Here is a 6,606-nt window from a genome sequence, read left to right as displayed (position 1 = left end):
ACTAGGGAAGTTTACCATTGTAGTCTTGTTTCACTTCCCTCCATCAGTGAGGGGTAAAGAGTAAGGTGAACCAGTTACCTTTGTAAACATGAGTTAACAAGACTTAAAAGGTGATAGATTCTTTGATGAGAGTACTGTCTTGGGTTACTTAGCCTTCTTGGACCCGTTCTTCTTCACAATTATTTCCCTTAAAGTCTTTTAATCTCTGACTTTGTCAAAGATGGAAAAAGTCAGAGATACTATGCTGCTGACTGAGGTGGATTCAGCCAGTTTAGATAAGCTTTTAAAAAAGACACACAAATAAAGGGTTACATCAGTGCTCATTCTATATAAATTCACCTAGTTAAGGCCTTCCTTGTTTGGCTGATTTTAGCTCTCTTCTTCAAGTCTTATTTCAGGCATGTTGTTCATCTCTGGTCTTTTCCTTGCTTTTATGAGAGCCTAGACCAAAGGCTAATGTAAGTTGTCAGAAAGAAAATAGAATAAATGTGATTTGGGAGTACATGCAATCTTTTATTTACATAGTTCAAATTTTTAAAATTGGGATATATCTAGATAATCATAATTAACAATCGTATTCTCTTTTCTATGCATGGTTATTATCACTGAGACACACAGTTATTATAAATGGCCCATAATCTTCCATTATGTTTGACACTATCATTCAAAGTAGCATAAAAACTTCCTTCTTTCACAAGGTAATAATAGGGAAAATGCACACCTTACTTCTCAATCAAAGATGTGAATCTGTGTTTCTTATTTGTGGCTTGTACTTTTAACTCTAGGACAATGATCCCACCTAAACTATAGCTCCTGGACCTTCTGTATTTCCTCAAAGCACACAATTGGTATACTTGCAGGTGCACATGGGTCTGGCAAAGACAGAATCCTAGACAAGAAACCATCTCTAATTTTTTCTGGCTTAATGAATGTTTTAACTACTTGGCCATTTTCAGACTGTTACCCTAGGAAAGTTGAATTTTCTCATATGCTTTTCTAGCAATTCTTAACGAGTATAATGATGGCATCAATGTTTTATGAGCGGTGACATTCTATGAATTTCAAAGCTCTGAATCAGGCATTTTATCCTCACCTTTCTATCATTTATCTCGCTTGTAAAATAATTGCATTACTAAAAACAACAAAGAATTTTCTCTGATTTTTCTGCTGTAATCCAAAGAATAAAATAATTCAAACTGATAAGTATAACTGAACAATTTGAACATACCTATATTTCTTTTCACTGAGAATAATTTATTGGTTCAGACTGCTATTATAATCTAATTTCCAATAATCATTGGTATAGTGTTTTCTGATTTTTGTATTTTTCCCAATTGTAACAAGATCATGTTTGGCCCACGTTAATTTTTGATGCCTCAATATTGAGCCCTCCCCTCAGTTTCATTTTGGCATATATGTTTAACATTTATGGATATATTTAATGTTATTAATGAAAATGATGTGTTTGATGTGGCATGTAGATAGAGTAGAATGTCAGGATTATGTTACCTACCAGTTTGCACTTGGACATCATAGGTAACATCAGCATGAAATGAATGCTTAATCATCATCATCCAGTGACTTTATTTTCTCCTCTGAACTTCAAAAGACAGCAGTATATAAGTGTATCCCTTGGTAGGAGGCACAAAGGAGAGAACTGATGTGTTTGTTTTAGATTCCTCAGAGACTGGTAATAAAAAAAAATAATTGGGATTGTTACAAAAGACTTTATCATTGCAGAAAAGAGACCATTTTTCATCTATAAAATGGACAATATTTTAAAAGTCACAATCCATACTTAGGTGGCAGTGGAAAGATAGGACTAGAGTTGAAGTAAGAGAGTTTTGTGTGATGTTCATTATTTTGTTGTACTTTGTTGCCTACATAAAGCATTGATAAATATGATATTCAGGAAATATATAATACTCTAGATTATTTAAATTCTACATTTTATTAAGGCTTAGATTTTTCTCATTTAAACTCAAATGTTTCTGGGCTTTTGAGAAATAATGTGAAATAAATTTCATCATTGCAATTAAATGATAATTCATTCCACTAAGAATTTGTTATGCTTTTTTGTTACCTTTAAAATTTGCCAATAAATCAGGCTCTTCTTTGGGAGTACTCATTTACTGTTTTATTTTCCTGGATAATTTCTGAGGAGTTACTACTTACTTTACTCAGAAGTTTACAGTATATTTAGTGTATGAAAGGGCGAGTCTATTATCATTACTTTATTAATTCAGAGTGTTCTTGGTTATTCCTACATATTTTTATTCTAAATTAAATATATATTCTAAAGTTAAAAAATTTCCATTGATATTTTAACATCATTGTCTTTAACTTATATGTAGAAAAAATGAATAGAATACAAAATTGAGTCTTTCACCCAGAAGGATTTTATGTCACTTTAAATGTCTGCCTACTTTTACGATACAACAATATATTCTAATCCTCTAATATTGGTAACATGTTTTGTTAAATGTGCTTTTGCATATTTCCTACTTTCATGTTACTATGGTCTTTTTTAAAGAAAGATCTATTGTTTCCACTTACTATACATTTATGTGGTACGTGGTATCATTGTGGAAATCTTCGTCATTTTTTCCCCAGTTTATTGTCTTCTTTGTTTGAAGTTACTGGTAAAATGATCGACAAACATTAATAACATTTTTTTCTTCTAATACATTTCCTGTGCCTTATTTCATTAACTAAAATTTACAATAATGTTGCATAACAGTGATGACAACTGGCTATGGCAGAATTTGTTAGTTTCCTAAAGATGACCCTTCTTTCTCTTGTGAGAATGAAAGCTTCTTTTCTTTTCTTTCTTTTTTTTTTTTTACAGTTTATTTTGAGAGCTAGAGCAAGAAGGAGGGGTGAGTGGCAGAGAAAGAGAGAGGAGGGAATCCTGAGCAGGTTTCATGGTTAGTACAGACCCCAACATGGGGCTTGAACTCACAACTGTGAGATAATGACAAGAGCCAAAATCAGGAGTCAGTGGCTTAACTGACTCAGCCACCCAGGTGCCCCCAAAGCTCATTCTGTGGGATGAGGTGTCTGTACTTCCAACCAGGTCCTCAAAGCTGCATCTCACTACACTGTGGCAATCACAGTTTAATTTTCCTCACCAGTGACCAGTTTAGCAATTAGTACAGACTGTGTAACACACTGCTGAGTGGTCTTTTCCCATTTGTCATTCCAAACAGATGTATGAATTCATTAAGTGGCATTGTGCAGCCTGTCATGTGTTAGAAGTGGCAAATAACATGAAAGTAAACAGTATTATCAGGCAGCTACTGGTGAAAATTCTTTACAGGGCCTGACTTCTGAGAGAGTCATGCAGTTTGCCTCTCCCCATATCCATATTTTCTCAGGTCTCATTGAAATAGTGTTAGTTGTTATACTGACATTAAGCACAGTAAATATTTATATTTCAGTGCTGTCAGTCAAACCTATATGAAAAGGAGTTTAATTAATTACTCTAGTGACATGAAGGCTGAGATGCTAATAGGAAATGTTCATGGAAATGGAAGATGAACAGCAACTGGAATCTACCACCACATCTGAGCTGGGGGGGAAACACAAGCCACCGTCGTACCACAGCCCCAGGATAATGACATGTATTCATTTTCTTTTTCTCCCCCCCCAAAATTCCAAAAGACTGGAGGCTTCATCCAACCCAAATTTCTTATCTCATAGTGGTGTAGGTCCCAAATCCAACTTTGTTCTCCCTGGGATACAATGAAGTTGTTGGCAGGACGATATTCCTTACTGGAGGCTTTGAGGGAAAAAATTACTCCTAGATTCATCCTGGCTAGGGTCCAACTTTTAGTTCCAGGTGTTTGTAGAATAGCATCTCCATTTCCTTGCTGATTTTTAGTCAGGGGTTATTCTCACTTTCTAGACATTGCCTGTATTCTTTGGTCATATCTTCTTCCTCTTCAAAGTTACCAACTGTGGATCAACGTTTCCTAAGGACTTACCCCTCCTGGATTCTTTTTCCTTCGCTACATTCACGAAGAGTTCGATACTTTTAAATACTCTCTCCTCATTTTCAAGGTTTATGAATAATTGTATCTTCAAAGTTCAATTTGCCATGTAAGGCAACGTATTCACTAGTTTCATGATTAGGGTGTGGACTTCTTTGGTAGACCATTATTCTGTGCATAATGGCTTATATACAAAGGTGGGAAATGTAGTTGCCAATTTCATCAAGAGAGCTAGAATCGTGGAGGTGTTGCTGAGTTCCAGAGTGAGACATAGAACTACAGATGATTTGGGCTAAGGCAGTGTGTGTGTGTGTGTGTGTGTGTGTGTGTATGCTTTTATGTTCTTTGTTCTCCTTTCCTCCCACCCTATACTAATGTAACAGTAATAGCCATTTGTGCCATCTGGAGGTCAGGAAATGCTAGGGTGCTGGAAATGCTGTGTTCATGCATTAGGGCTTCCTGTCATCAGGGCAAATTTGTAAAAATGAATGGATTGGAAGAAAAAATGGGACTATAATGAGTTGGAAATTAGCTCTTGACATTCTACTAAACCCTTAGGTGTGGACCATCTGACCACGGAGATTCAATTGATTATGGAGACAGAGCTGTCCATCATGATCTGCATCCTTTTATATTAAAGCTGACTTTGAGCATCACGGTTTTTAGATTGGACCCTGATATCTTGAGATGGCATCCTCTAGTGTGTAGTGTATATTCTTATTTAAAGACATACATATAATTTTGTTCCCAGTAAGCAGAATCTGTAGGCTTAAGAACAAGAATATTCTCCGCATGTCTTCAATCCTATAAAACATGTGTAGACCCTCCGGCACTGTTGTTGCAGTTGCTCTGGAAAACAGTGTGGAGGTTCCTCAAAATTTTTAACAATAGAACTCGCCTATGACCCAGCAACAGCACTGCTAGGGATTTACCCAAGGGATACAGAAGTGCTGATGCATAGGGACACATGTACCCCAATGTTCATAGCAGCACTTTCAACAATAGCCAAATCATGGAAAGAGCCTAAATGTCCATCACCTGATGAATGGATCAAGATGTGGCTTATATATACAATGTAATACTACATGGCAATGAGAAAGAATGAAATCTGGCCTTTCGTGGCAACATGGATAGAACTCAAAGGTGTCATGCTAAGCGAAATAAGTCAGGCAGAGAAGGAGAGACACCATAGGTTTTCACTCATAAGTATAACAGGAGAAACTCAATGGAGGTCTATGTGGGGGAGAAGGGGAAAAACAGGGAGAGGGAGGGAGGCAAACCATGAGAGACTTTTGAATACTGAAAACAACTGAGGTTGGGAGGGGGAGAGGGGAAGGGTGGTGATGGACAGGAAGGAGGGCACTTGTGGGAATGAGCACTGGGTGTTTTATGAAAACCAACTTGACAATAAACTATTTTTTAAAAATGTGTAGAATTTATGTTTTCTTTTCCCACAACTCAGGCTCTTTGATTCCAGAAGTTCTGGGATATACTTTCACCAGTGATGCTGTGAGATTTCTACTAACGTGAGGCTTCACTGCCACTAAATTATGTTACGTTTTTCTTTCTCAGAGATATGATGGCAATGAAAGGTGTCACTATGTTGTAAATGGTAATTTACCTTGGTCATCAGAAGATGTAGGACTGCTACAATACAATGGATAAGTAGGGTAGAATTTTTTAAAATATCAGTTGAAATAGGGAATTGAACTATTCTACTTCTCAGGTGAAAAAAATGCATTGAATGATATTACTTACAGAGATGTCAGTGAAGAAGAAAAGATGAATATATATGAAGAGATAGCAAGAGCTTTATGCAAAATGAAACTGGAAGAGAGTACACAGTGAAAGTAGTAACAATCTATTGCTGAATATATTATCTCAGTAGATAATAGCAGAGTTTAATCTAAAAGAGCACACACACCAGAGTGGAGAGAAGGTAAATGGAGGTTTCACTAATGTGATACTCATATCACTAACGGTGGTGCATTAATCTATCCCATGTATCTTGGTTAGACTGTGGTACGTTACAATGTATTTGTAATCTTAAAAATAAACATTAAAAACCACAACAAAATTTCTATTCTTCCTGTTTGAGTTTTGGTAGTGTGTGAGTATGTAGGAATTTGTCCATTTCTTCATCTTGTCTGGTTCGTCAGCATTAAATTTTCATAGTATTCTCTTATTATTGTTTGTATTTTTGTGGTGTTCATTGTGATCTCTCCTCATATATTCATGATTTATCTATTTGTCCTCTTTTTGAAAAGTATGCCTCAGTGTTTATCAATTTTGTTTATTCTTTCAAAAACCAGTTTTTATTTTCATTGATTTTTTTGTATCTATATCATTTGTTTCTGCTCTAATCTTTATTTCCCAGCAGAAGTCTGGCTTTGGGCTTTATTTGCTGCTCCTTTTCTAGTTCCTTTTTAGGTGTAAGGTTAGGTTGTACATTTAGGAACTTTATTTCTTCTTGGAATAGGTGTGACTTGCAATTTACTTTCCTCTTGTGACTGCCTTTGCTACATCCCAAAGATTTGGAGTGTCCTGTTTGCATTTTCATTTGCTTTCATGCACTTTTTAATTTATTCTTTAATTTTCTGGTTAACACATTCAT

The 6,606-nt window shown here is 35.8% G+C and overlaps 1 protein-coding gene across 1 annotated transcript in view; it reads right to left on the bottom strand.

Annotated features, from left to right (window-relative positions):
- The window catches only part of LOC115302270 (olfactory receptor 4K13-like), a 2,551-nt gene extending 2,133 nt beyond the window's left edge, over positions 1-418 (bottom strand). The window contains exon 1 of the mRNA XM_029952220.1: positions 340-418. The gene's annotated coding sequence lies outside the window, so the exon portion shown is untranslated. The remainder of the gene's footprint in view (positions 1-339) is intronic.
- Between the last annotated feature and the right edge of the window lie 6,188 nt (positions 419-6,606).

Source organism: Suricata suricatta, chromosome 9 (assembly GCF_006229205.1).
Source record: "Suricata suricatta isolate VVHF042 chromosome 9, meerkat_22Aug2017_6uvM2_HiC, whole genome shotgun sequence".
NCBI lineage: Eukaryota > Metazoa > Chordata > Mammalia > Carnivora > Herpestidae > Suricata > Suricata suricatta.
Note: the sequence above shows the minus strand (reverse complement) of the source record. Positions and strands in the feature narration are given on the sequence as shown.